General features: G+C 33.9%; 1 pseudogene; it reads left to right on the forward strand.

Annotated features, from left to right (window-relative positions):
- Positions 1-3,321: 3,321 nt before the first annotated feature.
- On the forward strand, positions 3,322-4,063 carry LOC143598492 (F-box/FBD/LRR-repeat protein At1g13570-like; annotated as a pseudogene).
- The last annotated feature ends 14,646 nt before the right edge of the window (positions 4,064-18,709 follow it).

An 18,709-nucleotide genomic window follows, 5' to 3' on the forward strand; every position in this document is an offset into this window, starting at 1 on the left:
AAACAATTAAAGGTATGTTCTTTATGTTAAAGATTTCATTTTTATGAACGGTTTGTCATGAACCTTAACCCTAGAGTAGATCGGGTCTAAATGAACCATAAAGTTACAAACTTGATGTTTGAAATGAACTTAACGAAATCATGGTCATATACGGCTCATAAAGAGACCCTAGATCTACCTTTTAATGTTTTAAGCCATAAAGGTCCAGCTTTATGGTTGCACGGGTCAAGTCTTGGCCAAATGTGGGAATGGAAACAGGTTAAGGATGATGTGACATCATAACAAGGGTAGAAAGGTTAAAACGGGTAAGATAATGACAAAAAGAGACCAAAAAGTTACAACTCATTCGAATACATTATAGCTCCTTCGAATAGAACCCGTATATTCAAATACAATGATATCATTCGATTACAATGATTTTTTCGATTACATAATGATGTTCGATTACAATGATATATTCAATTTCATAGTGTAATTCGATTACAATGATATCATTCGATTACAATGATATGTTGTATTATATAGTGTAACTCGATTACATTATATCATTCGATTAAAATGATAGCCTCGCATACAATGTGTAAGTTCGAATACAATCATGGACTCGATTACATTGTAGCATTTCAAATACAATGGGCAAATTCGATTACAATACCCATTTCGAATATAATGGGAAAATTCGATTACAATGTCCTATTTCGATTACAATACATAACTCGATTACAAATGCCCCATTCAATTACAATTCATGAATTATATTACAATGTATCATTCAATTACAATTCTTGAATTAGATTACAATGTTCAATTACAATTCATGAATTAGATTACAATGTGTCATTCATTTATAATTCATGTATTAGATTACAATGTATAATTCAATTAGAATTCATGAATTAGATTACAATGTATCATTCAATTACAATTCATGAATTACATTAAAATTTATCATTCCATTACAATTCAGGAATTAGATTACAATGTATCATTCAATTACAATTCATGAATTGGATTACAATGTATCGTTCAATTACAATTCATGAATTAGATTACAATGTATCATTCAATTATTATTCATGAATTAGATTGTAATGAATCATACAATTACAAATTAAAAATTAGATTACAATGTATCATTCAATTACAATTCATGAATTAGATTACAATGTATCATTCAATGACAATTCATGAATTAGATTACAATGTATCATTCAATTATAATTCATGTATTAGATTACAATGTATCGTTCAATTACAATTCATGAATTTGATTACAATATATCATTCAATTACAATTCATGAATTAGATTACAATGTATCATCCAATAACAAATCATGTATTAGATTACAATGTACCATTCAATTACAATTCATAAATTAGATTACAATGTATCATTCAATTACAATTCATGAATTAGATTACAATGCCCTATTCATTTACAATTCATGAATTAGATTACAATTTATCATTCAATTACAATTCATGAATTAGATTATAATGAATCATAAAATTAAAATGGACTAATTAGAATATATTGAAAGATTTGAATGGAATCATTAGAATACATTGAAAGATTAGAATACAATATGATCATTAGAATTCAATAAGATCATTACAATACAATATGCCCATTAGAATACAAATGTATGCTAACACAAATGTATTCTAATCACATGCCAATAGAATTCAAATGAATTCTAATCAAGTGCCATTAGAATACAAATTTATGCTAACACAAATATATTCTAATACCGTTTGAATACAAAGTATTCAAATACAATGTTGTTAGAATAGACTAGACTTAACCATTTCTGGTGAAACCTGAAATACGTGATTAGAACAAGTATTGATACATCTAATTAATGCACAGTTAGCCGAGCACAGATAAAGAGAGGAATAACAATTAACGGAGAACGTAACAGAATCCAGGTGAGTTTCTATCCCCACTTACTTGTTATGTTTTTGGGGCTGTGTGAATAGTCTATGTGAACGTTGATACACTTACCTTAAATGGTAAGTGTATGCTATGATGAATTATGTGATAGTATGAATGTTATGAGTGAATGCTTGTCGGTGCATGAATGATCTTCGGATATTGCATGTATCGTCAGGGAGTATGGTTGCTAGATGAATGATGTGAAGAACGCCTAGAGTGTTCGTATGCTACGATGTAATTATCGTATATGTGAGCTATGTGTAAGCATGTACATGAATGGTATGTGAGATCTACGTCCGGCTTAGTAAGTTAGGATGGCAAATCCCTCTAAACTACTATGGGACCTTGACTCGATATGTGATAGCGTAAGTAAGGACTGTGAACCTTATTTGCGTTCCTTGTACGGATATTATATAATTGAGTATGTGTTCCTTCTATGGAATACCTTCTATGGACAATGTATATGGTTCATTCTATGGATCAGGTATAGACTTCCTTCAATGGATAAAGTATAGTGGTCCTTTTATGGAAAGCATATAGGGTCCCTTCTATGGGTAACGTTTTAGGATCCTTCTATGGATAATATCTCGGGATCCTTTTATGGATAGTTTATATAGATCATTCTATGGATGATACAGGTTGTTACTTCTATGAATGATAGTAATTGTTCTTCTAATAGATATTATGCAACGGTCCCCTTACGGATAATTATAAAATGTCGGGAATGTAGTTTGGTTTAAGTATGAATGTGTATCTTCAGATACGTATTCGTGAAAGTATGAGAATGTATTGTATGTTTCCTGATTAACTAGAACTCACTCAGCGTAGCTGACTTTTAGTATGCACGCAGGTAAATATGTTTAATGAGCTGGCATGAGGATGACACATGTCATGGATTGAACGGCTGGCATCTTAAGATGGAAGAAATGACGTTTTAAATATGATGTTGTATGTTATTTTTAAAGAAAAGATCGAATGCTTTATATGTAATAATTGAAGTTAACGTTTCCACAAAAGTTTTAATTAACTCTGATTTGTAAGAATTGTGTTTATGAGTAAATCCAACGTCCAACGTAGGGCACCGGTGACGGGGCTTTACATATATACATAATTTAACTCTTCATTTATGTTGCTGAATATATTGAATGTTTATAACTTAATCATAAGCGAAGGTAGATCACTCAAAGTAACACTATAAATGGATATAGGGTTCATATGATAAATAACTTCCAAAACGCACAACCAAGCACCCCACCTGTAAATTTGAATGAGCATAAGAAAATGATTTTATCTTTTCTGGATGTGTGTTTAAAAGTTACTTTGTGAGTAAGTGAGTATGAACGTTTTCTTCAATCGTGTGTTTGTTATGTTGTATTTGGTCTAGATGAAACCTAAAAGCTCGTCTAAAGCTCAGCGATTGGATCTTATGACCACACTCCCTCAACCCATAATAGAAACCATTCTATGTCTTTTACCAATTGAAGAAGCAGCAATGACAAGTATCCTCTCAAAGGATTGGAGGTACAAATGGACCCCAGTTCCTATACTCAAGTTTTCTCAGTTTTCCGTGAACATATCAACTACAGAGAGTAATTTGTGTAATCGGTGGGATATATCTGACTTAAAACGTGAGCGGATATACGAGGATATTCTGCGTAAACTTTCACATGCTATACACCAAGTTTTGTTACAGCGCCAAGGTCCGATACATGAATTCAACATTTCGATGGATGCTGATGATACATGTTTTGAAATGGTTAAATAATACTTGATTTGTCAAGGAACCACACTCTCAAGAAATTAACACTTAACTTTGATGGTTTCGATTCGTATGCTTTAGCATTATCTGTTTTTTCGTTGCGTCACTTATGGACTTACATCTTAATACTTGTAATATCAACCATATACCCATATTCAATGGATTTGGTAGCCTTACAATATTATCCTTAAAGTACATAATGATATCTAAAGAAAATTTTCTACAACTTTTATCCAATTGTCCTTCACTTAAGATCGTGTATCTGGTATGCTGATTCTTGCATATCTATTCTTGTGGGCTTTCAAACTTATCTGAATAGTATAAGTCAATGCAACATGCATTTGATGGTGATCCTCTCGGTCATGAGTACCCCCATTATTATGGAGCTATTTAAGTGTTTACCTACAATTGAGCATCTGATGACTCCAGGTTATTTCATTCGGGCAATTCATATTATATACAATTTAAAGAAAAAAAATTTAAACTTTGGTTGTTAATCGTTGTTTTTTTCCTACGGTTTAAGTTGTTAGATCAAGACTCGATTACAAAAGAGAGTCAAATCTCACTAAATCACCTCAAATATTTTAATATCGAAGATATGTGTTATGTTGACAGCCATGGATTGCCTTTTCTTTGTGTTTTGATCAAATGCTCCCCAAACTTGAAGAAAATTAAGCTAGAGGTAAATCGTATAAGTGTATTTGCATCCTGTTGTTTTGATTTTCATGTCAAAGTTCACTAACACAAAACTCCCACTGTAGATTCATACTAATTGTTTCTATGACATAAAGCGCGTTAAGTTTGTAGAACACTCTTCAGTTAAGTTTGAAGAACTTTCCGCGCAGTTGGAAGAATATTCCGCTAAGTTGAAGGAATATTCAAATATTTGGTTGGAGCGTCTGAATGAACTGGAGATTAAATTTTTTGGTAACTTTAAGCCTGAGTTGGAGTTTGTGAAGTTTATCTTAGCTAGGTCACCCGGTCTAACGAATGTGATGTTGCGAACCTATGGAGTTCAAAAAATTAAGAGTTGGAGATGTGAAAAATTCTTTTACGTCTCCTGCACATATCACCAGCTGAAATCGTTGTTGAGATTATGTCAAAACGTGTTTATGTTTAAAGTTAGATCACTTATGTTTCTTAAGAACTAATGTTGAGAGTTATGATGATAATCTTGTATTTCTACTCGTGTTCTGGTTAGTTCATAAAGATTTTCCAGGACTCAATTGGTTGCTGCAACAATAGATAATATTCTCATATATCCCTTATTTTAGGTTTGGTAATTTGGTCATACGAGATATCGTTAATAAGGTCAAATATTTTAGGCACTGTAAAGGTCAAATATTCTCGTCAAATTTTGGTCTTGGTTTTAAGAGACCAATTATTTTGTCTCTATGTAGCTAGCCTTATTATAAGTACCATACATAATTTTCCAGTTGACAACGATGATTATATGAGGGTGGGAGCTATATCTTGACGCGCGCCTGTAAAATTGTGCTTTATATGAAATGTGAAGAAAATAAGCTTCATAAGAAAGAAGAAGAACTAACTATGGTAATGTATATTGGGTTAAGTTGTTATGATAGGCATGTTCATCACATTTAAAAAACATTCAAACCTACTCATGTGTTATGTTTTACTTTTTACTACATTCAGTTTAATTACAAAATGTGAGACATAAGTTTTAACAACTAGTGGAATATCTATAGGCTAATTCACTTTTATGAGGTTGCGCTAACTTAATTACCCTATTATTTTTTTCATTTATTGGTGCGAATGTTGTAGCCATTAGAGGCAAACTCACCCTTCGCGAAAAAAGTTCAGGAGACATACATTATAGTATCAAAACCGACTTACCCAAAACTTGTTGATTATTCGTAACTCGAAAGGCACATCTTACACATTAAACCAATAACAATTGTCATTTATAAAACTTTTTAAACTAATTTAAAAACATCCAAATACACATGCATGGTTTTTCCTAATTAGTTAATCATACCCTTTCTCTATCTTTATACCTTAACCCATTGCCTACAAATGATCAAACATAACACCATTTACGGTACATAATTCTCAAATTTGTGTACGTTGTACAATAACATTTATAACAAATTACACGCTCATTTGAACAATGGATGGCTAATCATATCTTCAAGCTCGTATTCCAACAAAATAATTTACCAACGTGGGTGCGTGATACTTACCTTAAATTTTTTCTCACGAACCCACGATTCGTTTGCTTGTACTAGGGGTGCTAACGAGACGTGTTGAGCTGCTCGCGAGCTATTTGAGAAATGTTCGATCAAAAACTTGAAACATGCCGAGCCTTATCAAGCCCATGCCTCAAATAAAGCTTGTTACCTTGTGTATTTTGGACTTTTATATATTAATTTCACACTGCACAAACGACTCGATTGAGTTATGACTCTTTGAAGGTACTAAACGAGTGAGAGCCGAACTTAGGCCTGTTTAGCATTCTTTTTTGAAAATTTGTTTTAAATAATCCTAACTACGCCCTATTGGCAAATAATAGTCTCAACTTTAAGAATTGGCCGGTAGTGGTCCCAACTAATGGTGTATTTATTTCCAACGGTCTGAGACTAACTATAAATATTAACTCCATTAGCCTTATGCTTACGTGATAGTCGTAGTTGTCAAAAAATTGCTTATATGGCATATTATGCGGCATTTTTCTTTTTATATTATATATTAATAATAAATATATTGTATAATAGTATAATACATTACAAAATTATTTAACCCTTACCTAGCCTCCAATCTCCCCTTCTACCACCAACTTTATCTTCGGACTCCGACAGTCCGGCGAGCCACCATCACCACCTTCGTTATAAAACATATTTTCTACATAAAAGTTATACTGAGTTTAATCTATAAATTAAACATTAAACTAAGCCCAAAAAGTGGTTTAACCTTTCATCAGGTTTGGTTTCCTAAACCCAAAACGGTTTTGCCACTGGTTCATCGAAGATGAGGCATAAGTATTTTAGAACATTGAAGCCTATACATTCGCATTTCACATAAATACTGCAAGTAATCGAAGCTCTCCGGATTTACAAACGAAATTTAGACCTCAGATCGATGACGAAAACCTGCAATTCGATTTTCCGGTGACACAGATTCAAAAATACGGTTATTGATTGTAGATCTTACGAGAGAGAGAGAGTGTGTGAGAGGGGGAGAGGGGGGGGGGGGCAAAGAGGCTAGGGTTCTGCCCCACGTCTAGTGGCTTCACGATGATGGTAGTTATGGGGAAGAGTCAGATAGGTGACCACCACCTTAGGTTTTCCATGAGGTTCGCAGCGGCCAGAGAATTAAGCAATGGTGGTGATGAGATGAAGATCGTGGTGGTTGTGTGTTAAAAAGGTGTAAGGGAGATGAAGTGGTGGTTGGATTATCTTTTAAATAATTTAAAAAGATACACATGCAATGTAAGCTGCCACATAATCAAGTTTTGACAGCTATGTATTGCAAGTCCCCATTCCCGGTGTCCTACATTAGCGTTGGATTTACTCATAAACACAGTTCTAAATATCATAGTTAATTAAAACTTTCGCGGAATATAAAAGATTTCAATAAACATTTCATAACATTTCCAAAACTTGTGTTTAACAAACATCCATGTCTTTCATGTTAAAAAATCATTCATGAATATATCAAAATTCTTCGATTGCCAGCTTCTTATTCTTCTGCCATGTGCCCTCCTCAAGCTTGCGTGCATACTAAAAGTCAGCTACACTGAGTGAGTTCTAGTTAATCACGAAACATACAATACATTCACATACTTACATATGTACGTATCCGAAGACACATATTACATACTTAGCATGTTACCTTTCTTTCATTCATACATATATACTTTCTTTCTTTCTTACTTTCGTACAATCATTCATACATTCTTTCATACCATCACACCTTCATACTTTCATAGTACATATGCAACTATCTTTACCATCTTAGATATTAGTAGGGTCTGGTCCCTTTTCTTCTCTATCTCAGATATTATTAGGGTCTGGTCCCTTCCTTCTCTATCTCAGATATTATTAGGGTCTGGTCCCTTATATCTCTATCTCAGATACTATTAGGGTCCACTCTTTTTCTTCTCTATAACAAATATGCATACACTACTTTACGTACATTCTATGATACACATTCATATATATATATATATATATATATATATATATCCTTACTCATTCATATAACATTCATGCATCTTATTTAAGAGACACCTTTCCAGGCGATACGTTCAATATTCGAAGATCATTCACGTACCGACAATCATACATTCATAACATAAATATAACTATCACATATATCATCAGAGCATACACTTACCACTTTAAGGTAAGTGTATTAACTTTCACATTGAGTATGCACACAGCAAGTAAATGGGGCTAGAAACTCACCTGAATGCGGTTACGTTCACCGTTAATGGTTATTCCTTTTTTTAGCTGTGCATGACTAACTGTATAAGAATTACACATATCAATTAACTATCACTACCCATATCATGTTTCTCTTTTAATTATATCCCTCAACGAGCGGGGGTCCGGGGGCAGCGCCCCTGGCAGCGGGGTTCTAGGGGCGGTAGCCCCTGGCAGGGTCCAAGGGGCAGAGCCACTGGCTGGGGTCGATTGTAATTAATCCATTTTATTATCAGTCAAGGGACCTTTCTCTCGTTCTTTCAAAGTTTAATTCGTTATCCAGTTCTTTAACGAATGAGGGCTCATAACGAATGGACTCATTCGTTACTTCATAACGAATGGCCACTTATGGACCTTCATAGCGAATTGACCTTTATAACGAATTGACTTTTATAACGAATTGAATTTTATAACGAATTGACCTTCCTAACAAATGACTCATTCGTTTGGTCTGGCTAACGAATGAACTCTATAACGAATTGAACTTTATAACGAATGAACCTTTATAACGAATGAGGGTTCATTCGTTATCTCTCCGTAATGAATTGCTTAACGAATTGGGCTCCTTCTTTATTCTTCCTTAACGAACAATCATAACGAATAAGGGCTCATTTGTTAGTTTTCCGTAATGAATTACTTAACGAATGAAGCTCATTCGGTATTCCTTCTTAACGAATTGGCATAGTGAATTCGTTACACGCGCCTAGGGTTATGTCTGAGAATGTCAGAACATTCTCTGACATTCCCTAAACACTCTCCTACCTTCGGCGCCACCTTTTTGGCGCCGTCATCACCGACAAACCGGGATCTCGCCGGAAGAGCGAGATCTCGGTTGTTTTTTCACCGTTTTTCACTATTTCTCGTCTTGTTCGATCAGGATCCGAGCTAGGGTGACCCCGAAGCTCATCTTTCGATCGGTTTATACCCGATTCCATCCAGATATCGTGACTTTAACGATTGAGGGTGTCGGTTCATCGTTTCGTGACTAAATCTAGCCGGTTTGGATCCATAAGAGTTCATACTATCATTACCTCGGGTAGAAATTGATTTTTCTTCTTGGTTTTGGTTAGAGAAGAGAGAGAGATAGTGTAACGATTCCGACGAAACCAGGTATACCCTAACCGGTAGACGTTAGTTACGTCATATTCAATGTCGAGTACACGGGTTACCATGGTAACTATACGAGAATACATGGTTCATAGTATTGATTGTACGTGAATATATAATTCACCGTATTGATTATGCGATCAAACGATCGATAGTTATTGAAACCCGAATGAATCGAGGGTTCAATTATAGACGAGATATATGATATTTAGTGATGTTACGAAGTATTAAAGCTTCGGGATAAGTGGATTATAGCACAGAAAAAGGATTTCGATTTAATAGTACGTCGGTACGTTACACGAAACCTTTAATACCAAACCGAGCAAGAGACGATCGATCAAGCCGAAAAATATGCGTAATAACTAATAATATGACGTTTTAAGTTAATAAATGTCATGGTTTAAGTTTTTAAATCGGTTTTATATAAATTTCATTTTTAAGACGAAAAAGACCGTTTTAGCCTCGTTTTAAGCCGAATTAAACGTTTAACCGAAAAACGAACTGAACCAGATTATCCAAAACATTATCCGGATATCCGATATCCAAATGAGTGGTCAAGAATGAAGAGGTGGGTCCCACCCCACCCCCTCACTAACCCCGGTCGCAACCCAATACCCCCAAACACCCTTCATTTTCTTTTTTTACAAACACAATCCCACAAACCATGAATTCTCTCAAGTTCTTGAACCAAAACCCGAGTTTTCAAGCAAGAACACAAGGTAAAAACCGAGTTGTAATCGTGTTTATCTTCCTTTCTTAGGTTTTCTTTCAAGAAAATGAGGTTTCAAATGAAAAATGGGTGAAAACCCGAGATGAAACCGATTCTTGCATGATCAAGTGATGTATACAAGTTATACAAGGGATCTTGGTCCAAGAAATGAGTTAAACGAGTCAAAAACGAATTTTTACGGTTAAATCTTTGTTTTAGTATCATAACCGTAACCATGAAAGAAATGGCTTGATCGTGAGTGTAACTTGCTAGGTATTGTGGTATGTTGTTTGTAGGCTCTGTATTTAGTGGTAGATAAGGCGGAAAGATGAGTTTGTAGCTTGTAGTGGCGGAAAACGAAAGGTATATTCGGTTTTTGTCGGTGTATGTGTTTTTGGACAGATTGTTGGTCGTTTAGAGTTAGGTCACGAAATTTTACAGAGGTGTTAAACACATGGAAATATGAGTTCTGTGAATTTTTGGTAATTTTTGGATGAAGGATGAATATTTGGTGAATTTAATGCTCGGTTTTGGCCAAAAATGATGAAAAATAGTTAAATATCATGAAAAATTCTGGAAAATTGTGGATAAGCTTTTCATATTATGTATAAGTCACACACAAAATTTGAGGTCCGTTGGAGAAGTCTAAGTAGGCTTTTCGGTTAAACGAGTTCTAGGGATTTCTAGCTCGGTTTTAGTAAAAATGGCATTTAAAAGAAGATTTTGGTTTTGGAAAAATTACAGGGGACTATGTGGATGGCAGGGGACATCCAGGAGAAATTTGGGATTTTTCTAAGATCGTTTGGTAATTACGACATATTTAGTGTTTAAATGGTGTTTAAAAATAGATAAGTAAATGTTAAATATAAGAATTAATTCTGGAAATATTTTTATAAAATTCCCCACTGTTAAAAAGTGATTTGTGCAAAATTTCAAGATCCGAGAGTAAACGGATAATTATTTGTGCTAATTATCAAACTTTTAAAGTAAAACGCGTAAACCGGTAAAGTTCGCTTAAGCGAGCTGACTGGTGTACAAAAACCCTAAAAATGAACTATTTTCATGTAAATGAGCTAAACAAGTAAAAATAAATCATCCGAAAATAATTCGGATGATTTGAGTAATTTTAATCTATTTTAACAGTTTCCGGTACGCCAAAGACGGAAACGGGTCCCGCGGCCAATCGGGACGTCTAAACCGAGCTATAATTTCACATTTTAAATTAAATTATCAGACAACCACTATTTTCGGGTCGTGTGTGACCAAACTCATTTTTGAAACATAAAACGGATATTCGTGCTAGACACGCAAAACGAGAAAACGATTAATAGAAACTGTGACCTTGGAACTCTAAACGACATCACAATCTGAGTCCGGAGAAGTATTTCTGGGTTAACATTGCCCCCGGAACAGGTACAGTACTGGGTAACAGAGTCCCCAGATGTACCGATTGATAAGGTTAAAGTTTATATAAACAATAATTGTATAATAACGATCGTAGGGATCATATTACAGATTGGACGTGTTAATTGAAAATGATTGTTGTTACCTGCTTGCATGTGCTAAGGTGAGTTTTCACGAGCCCCTTTTACTTAACTGTTTTAAATATTTTCCCGGGGCGGAAAGCATGTTTTTTATCAAATGATTAAGTACGTGCTGAACGCATGGAAATGAATGTATTTATATAATGTTTAATGTACGGGAATCGTACGGTAATGTATCGAAATGGTAATTGTTTGAGTTGTTAATATTGTAAGGTCCCGCAACAGTTTCTGGGGTAACAGAGTTCCCAGAGGTTATTGGAAGTATGTTTCTGGGGTAACAGAGTTCCCAGAGGTTATTAAATGTGTTTATGGGGTAACAGAGTTCCCAGAGGTTATTGGAAGTATGTTTCTGGGGTAACAGAGTTCCCAGAGGTTATTAAATGTGTTTCTGGGGTAACAGAGTTCCCAGAGGTTATTGGAAGTATGTTTCTGGGGTAACAGAGTTCCCAGAGGTTATTAAATGTATTTATGGGTTGACAGTGTCCCCAGATGATATTATGTTATGACATGGATTTATCATGGTTTACTAAAATTGTGAAACTCACCAACTATTCGTAGTTGACCCGTTTTCTCACATGCTTTTCAGGTACAACTAAGATAAAGTGATTGATTACGTGCTAAGTGCTTGATGTGTGTAAGTTTTGCGTGCTGGACGTTAGAATACATTATAACAGATAGAATTATGAATCGTATTGTATGAAGTGTGTATCACCTAGACAATAATGAAAGACGAGACAATGTAATTTTGAAGTATATTAATACATTCGATTTTCTTTATAAACAATGTGGTTGATATCAGAGGTGTCTGTCGCATCCCGTTTACGTTTCCGCTGCGGTCACGGGGTGTTACAGATAGAGAGAGAGAGCGCTTAAGTATGTGTTTTGGATAGTGTATGGAATGGATGAAATGAATGGATTAGAGAATAATTGTAATTTATCTATTATGGGTCATGGGCTTAAGCCCATAGTCTTTCTTTCTTCCTTATTAATCAAAGTGCATTACCCACATTTATTTAACCCAACACAAGCCCAAGTCATAATAACTCATATTATTATTTTATTAACCAAAACGGGAAACAAGATGTTGCATGTGTGCCACATAGGAATCAGACTAACGGAGATAACATCTCGTTAGTCGCGGACCGTTGAAAACAAATACACTTTTAGTTAGGACTGTCATCAGCCAAATGTTAAGTTGAGACTGTTATTTGCCAATATCACATATTTGGGATTATTTAAAACCAATTTTCCTTTTTTTTAAATGTTAAAAAATAATAAAAAATGTTATATAACTTAAATGTGTTATTTTATTTATTTTACTATTATGCATTTAAAATTATTCTTTTATGGGGTTGAATCAAATTCAAATAAAATTAACGTGTTAATCGTGAGAATCAAGTAGGGTACTTATGTAATTACATCATAGAGTAATTACATAATTACTCTATGATATATTTACATAATTAATCTACTTGTATATAATTACTCTACTTGATTCTCACAATTAACACGTTAATTTCATTTGTACGTTAACTTTCTCCTTTTTTTTCATAATCCATATAAATGTAAAAGTTAATAAAGTTAGTTTACACATATTTTCCACTCACCCTCTTCAACTCAACTAAGGTATCACCTCCTTTGGTTAGGGTTTGTACTTAATATATTGATTAATGAACTGTTTTATGCGCTCTGTTTTCACTTCTAATAAGATTCTTTGTTTTGATTTTAATTATTTTCATTCTTACACATTTGCGGATTTTAGGGATTAATTAAATTTTAGTCTCTAAATGTTGTAAGATTTATAATTTCCCCTAATCTACATCTACATCTACATATCTACATATACTAATAAATAAAAACTAGCAAGAGGCCCGCGTATTGCGGCAGATATAAATATAAAAAAGTAATTGAAAAGGAAAAAAAGAATACGGAAGATGGGGTGGTGGGTGTAAAGAACAATGTAGCAATCTCAATTGTTAATTTACCATTGTTAGAAACCAAATATTGAGTTTAGTGTGCAGGTTCATGTTAACAATAAAATATTGAGATCGTATATAAAATTGTCCGTTTAAAATGGAGAAAAATAATTAAGTTAGGTAACCAAATTATTTCCATATTGCAGATTTTCAAAAATTAACCGAATTGGCCTCATCAACGTTAATGTTTGACCATCCCAGTTCCTCGAAAAGTCATAATTGACCCTCAGAAAGTCAAGCAGCCATTGCCCCAAATTAATTTTGACCATCATGGAATCAAATCATTCAAAAAGCCAAACTTGACAAAAAATAGTTCTGTTTTTCATAATTTCAATTATGCTCAAACTACCCCTTATGAGTAACCAATCGTTTGAGATTCCTAGTATATCAAGAAGTCAAAGTTGACCCATTTAGGAGTCAATCTTAACAGAAGCATCACATTTAGTCAAAATACTATTTTCCTTCCACTTGTTTATATTATAGTATCACACTTTTTGTCAACAAAAAAAAATACCCAAAATAAACTATAATAAGTTCAAGTTTATAGTACTATGCATACAAGATTTTTTATTCTTAAAAAAATAGATAAAGAACACATATGTATAAAAAATGTACATAATTTATTTGTGTAAGTTGTGGCTTCGTTCTTGAACCTGGGAATTGTTTAACACAGTCCTCCACCTAGCCCATTATCATTATAATCTCATACTGAAACTTCTCATCTATGTTCAAAGTTACAACAAAATATAATGTTTAAATCTTGAGTTTAAAAGGTGAAAAAGATGATAAAAATTGATACTTTATGTTTACTTCACATTCTAAATGCCAGTAACCATGACAGTGGACACAAATCTAAACCAACGAGATACACATTATACATTAAACAATTAAAAACAGGTTAATTAGAACCTTACATTGGCAAATGAAATACAAAGCCATCCATTGATATCAGTGATAGCTGCAAAATCCTCAAAGACTGCAATTTTGACCACATGAGTCAAATCCATATAAATTTGAGAATCCAACTCAATCCAAAGTAAATTTACAAAAAAACAGTGAATTTTGGCTCAATTGATCATTTTTTCCATTCCTTACTCGCCAAAGTATACTTAAAACCCAATATATAAAAGTATCTCCATCATTAAAACCTTGTACACTTTGAAGTAAACATTAAAAAGGTGCAAAGTTATAAGTAACAAAATAATTATTACAGGTACAAAAGATTTTAATTAAATAAATCTTTTTTACTTTCTTAAATGTAATAAAGCAAAACAAATAGGACATTAGCCATTTTCTTATGTGACTTAATTAGGTGCCAATTAGATTTCAATTCAAAATTCATTTATAAAAATTCTAAAGGTATACTTTAGCTTTCGATTCATAATTCATATATAACAAATTTGGGTGCCACGCTATTTTAGCCTTTTCAAGCTACCTATTTCTTGACATGCCTCTTTTAGCACACTCCATATCACATGGATACTTCGAATTCTTTTTGAATGTATATTTCGGCTTTCGATTTCAATTTCAATTTCAATTTCATTTCAAGTTGGATTTTTTTTGGCTCTTTTATAGTCGTGCATTATGTTTGATTAATGGATCAAACAACAAACACAATTGAAAATTCAAAGCAAAAACAATTGGTTAAGAACTTGAATAAATCAAATTAATTTGACTTATAACTACCATCTAAAAGAGCGTTACCTGTGGATTTAAGAACAAAAGGAGCACCTGTATCAAGGAAGAGGCAAAAGGGCAAAAAAAACGGTGATTCGCTTAAGTTGCTCAACCGCCCCTTAGCCCGGTGCAATGACGAGCTATGGAACCTCTAGCTTGTCATGGGCCAAAACTTGCTAATTTAGTGAGCCACTGCGTTAGATATTTCAAGGGAACCAAATAAACGTTTTACAACTACGACTTACAACTTGTAGACAACATGCTTGTCTTGTCTCTTTGGTTCTCATACAACATGCTTTTCAGAGCAGCTACTATAACTGGCATTGTTGATAAATCTAAGTTGTTTGATTCGACCTTCTTTGGGGCTTCTTGACCAGGCCGTCCGTTGAAGCCCGTTTATGCATATTATTGGTTTGGTGAATCTTTATCCATAGGTTAAATTTTTCTATATATGGATACTCAAAAATCATCAATCGAATTTTAGGTATTTGACTAATAATTATATACTCTAATTAAAAGTAACCTACAAAGATCACACAATGAGCCAAATATCGGTTTTGTATCATAAACCTTGGACTACTGGGTGTATGTTGAGGTATAATGGATGGGATTTAGCTTTAGCACAACATCGTCTTTTAAATTTATAAAAGTGATTTCTACTAAGACAAAACACACACAAAATAGGCTGTGTACCTATCGTATACGTAGAATAGTATTGGTAAGATCTAAGTATTGATCCGTGGACACAAATGTTTCTAATAATGAATCTTCGTTTTACTTTAATCGGAGGGTTTAATCATTTTGGGGTTGATTTTCAAACGTTTTACAAAATAGAAATACTTATATATATATAATATATAGGTGACAAGAAGAGAAATTCTAAATGAGTAATTCAATTATATAAAGGTTACCATCTATGATCAAGAATCCACTCCATCCTTCCTTGATGATTATTAAATAAACATGTGATAAACTTGCCTCAATAATATATAATAGAATACTCCCTCATTTCTAAGTGAACATATTCTATGACATAAAAGAAAGTAGCATGCGTATTTTCATGTCCATCCTTGCTTAATCTCATACTACCAAGAGAATTCCAATTTAAGTAGACAAGTAGTTTGGTAAAGTAGAAAGATTAGGATTGACTTCGATTTCTCAAATACCAATTCTAACAACTTCGGGTGACTGTAGTTAACTCACACAACCTCCCCTTGGTTGATTTAATTAGGTTATATTACACATTACATTAACATATGATTTATTTAACTAGCATGAAAACCTAAGCAATCGTGTTAACAATGTTATTTTAGAATTATCAAGTAGAGAAATAGATCATAACTTATATCTCATCATTTCTAAGTACAATATAAGGATCCATGTTTTATCTTGAATAAGTTATCAAGGTATTCTTTTTACCATTTCTAGTCTCCAAGAACATGAGTGAATTATGAATGATTATTAATCATCAACCTTGATGTATTGAGTTAAAGTGATAAAACATTTCTTCATAAAAGGATAATTGCAAAATAACAATGTACTTTACCAAACTAAATCACATGTATAACATAATCATCAAGTAAATCGAATCTTCTTCACAAATTTTAGATGGTAAATGGAGTTTAGCTCATAATGAGCATGGTTATGAACATCAAAAGAAATAAAGATAACAAACACATGATCAAACTAGAATAATGTAACCAAATGTTGGATGAATCTTCCTTCTTTAATGGTGATGGATGATGATGATGATGGATGTTGATGATGATAGCCTCCAAGCCTTCAAACTCTCCACAAGATCTTCAGTATGAGTGGAATGTGGGTGTTTTTATAATAGAAACTCGTATAGAAGTTTTCTTCAAGCACACCAAATGAGTACAACATGATCCTATATTTATAGGTTGTCTGGGCACTCACGCACGACCATGTGTCCATGAGGCACGCCCCTATGTCCAGTCGCATTAAATGCGCTTTAAGATCATACATGCTGACTAAGCACGGGGGCGTGCTTCCGGAGGCACGGCCCCGTGGTTTTGGTTCTTTGTTATATTTCTTTTGTCTTTTCCGATAGGTGACCACTGCCCCATGGCTTCTAAGGAACGGCCCCATGTCCACGTGTCCAGTATGTTGTATTTTCTTGTATATTTTTGTCTTTTCTTGCATAGGAAAACATGGGGACATGTCTAGGGGGGCATGGGGGCGTGTTAGAGTGTTTTCTTGGGTTTTCTTTTATTTTTTATCGGCTTTTCCCTTGTTTCTTCATTTAAGGCTTGGGTTTACCTAAAAATACATTTTAATATGATAAGTAGCTATTTGAGCTATATTATTTAATGGAAGTTGCAGTTTTTAGAGATTATTTGATGCTAAAAAGATGTATATTTTTATATTATTTCATGAAAGTTGCAGCTTTTAGAGATGTATATTTTTATATACATCAAAAATCCCCACACTTGAACCTTGCTTGCCTCAAGCAAGCAAGCTATTTATAAATATTCTCTAAGAATAGCAAGTCAGGACAATAGCTTAAACATCCCCAAAAGAGTTTCAAGAAAATGGGAACAATAAAACCTACCTTAAATCATAGGAATGTATGTAGTGATATATAAAAAGGCGATTTGCTTTTATGAGCTTCTGTTTATGCAAAACGTCACGTTCTCACGATGTTCACTCACACTCAATATCTGATCATACATGTGATGCATTTATGTGAACGCTATTAGCCAAAATGTGACATGTGATGAATAAGCTTGTAACAGGTTCAAATCTCCACCTTTGTGAAGGGTTGCACAGATCAAAATGCAATACGGGTTGATTTTGGTTGAGTAGGGGTTTGGTATTTTTTGGCGGTTCAAGGGTTTAGGTTAAATGAGGATGAGGATGGTAAATACAACTTCTTCTGTTCGTTGGGAGTCTTAAGATGTCTTCAATGGTTAGCTCCTTTTCTCCCGATTGCTGTGTTTTTTTTTAAACAAACCTAGTGACTCTTTTAAGGTCAGATCGTCAAGACTAGTTTTGTCGAGGATGTGGATCAATTCTTCCTCAATCCTGCTCTGAACATAACTCCCAACTCTAATGGATCGTTCGGCTTTGACCCAAATAGCCCCCACCCTCATTAGTTCGGTATATTCATGTTGAGACTAAGTTTGAATTTTTCTACATCTTCCTTCGTGGGACCAGTTTCTGCATCCTAACATCGTTCGTATCTTTTTACTCTTCTTTTCGTTGCACTTTTGGAAACTCCACAAAATGGTGGCATTTGTTCTTCTTTGCGCCACTTTTTCCTCACCTCATTGCTAAAGAGAAAGATTATCTCCCTAAGTTCTGGAGGCAACCTAGGTTTTGAAAAATGTATGCAGCAAAGGAAATTGAAATCGAAAGAATGCATTTCCAGTTCTTTAGGGTCTACCGGTAAAAGACCAGTGTTGTATTTTACCTGTGAGAGGGATAAAGTGGTAAGATTTTTGGATAAGATTTTTGGGTTTTGTGATTTGAAGAATAGCTTGAGGGAATGGTTGCAATAATACCTTCTTCTTTATACAATGTTTCGTACGGTCT

The sequence above is a fragment of the Bidens hawaiensis genome, unplaced genomic scaffold (assembly GCF_021521415.1).
Source record: "Bidens hawaiensis isolate Kalapana, Puna unplaced genomic scaffold, B.hawaiensis_p1.1 tig00050464_1, whole genome shotgun sequence".
In the NCBI taxonomy this organism is placed as follows: domain Eukaryota; kingdom Viridiplantae; phylum Streptophyta; class Magnoliopsida; order Asterales; family Asteraceae; genus Bidens; species Bidens hawaiensis.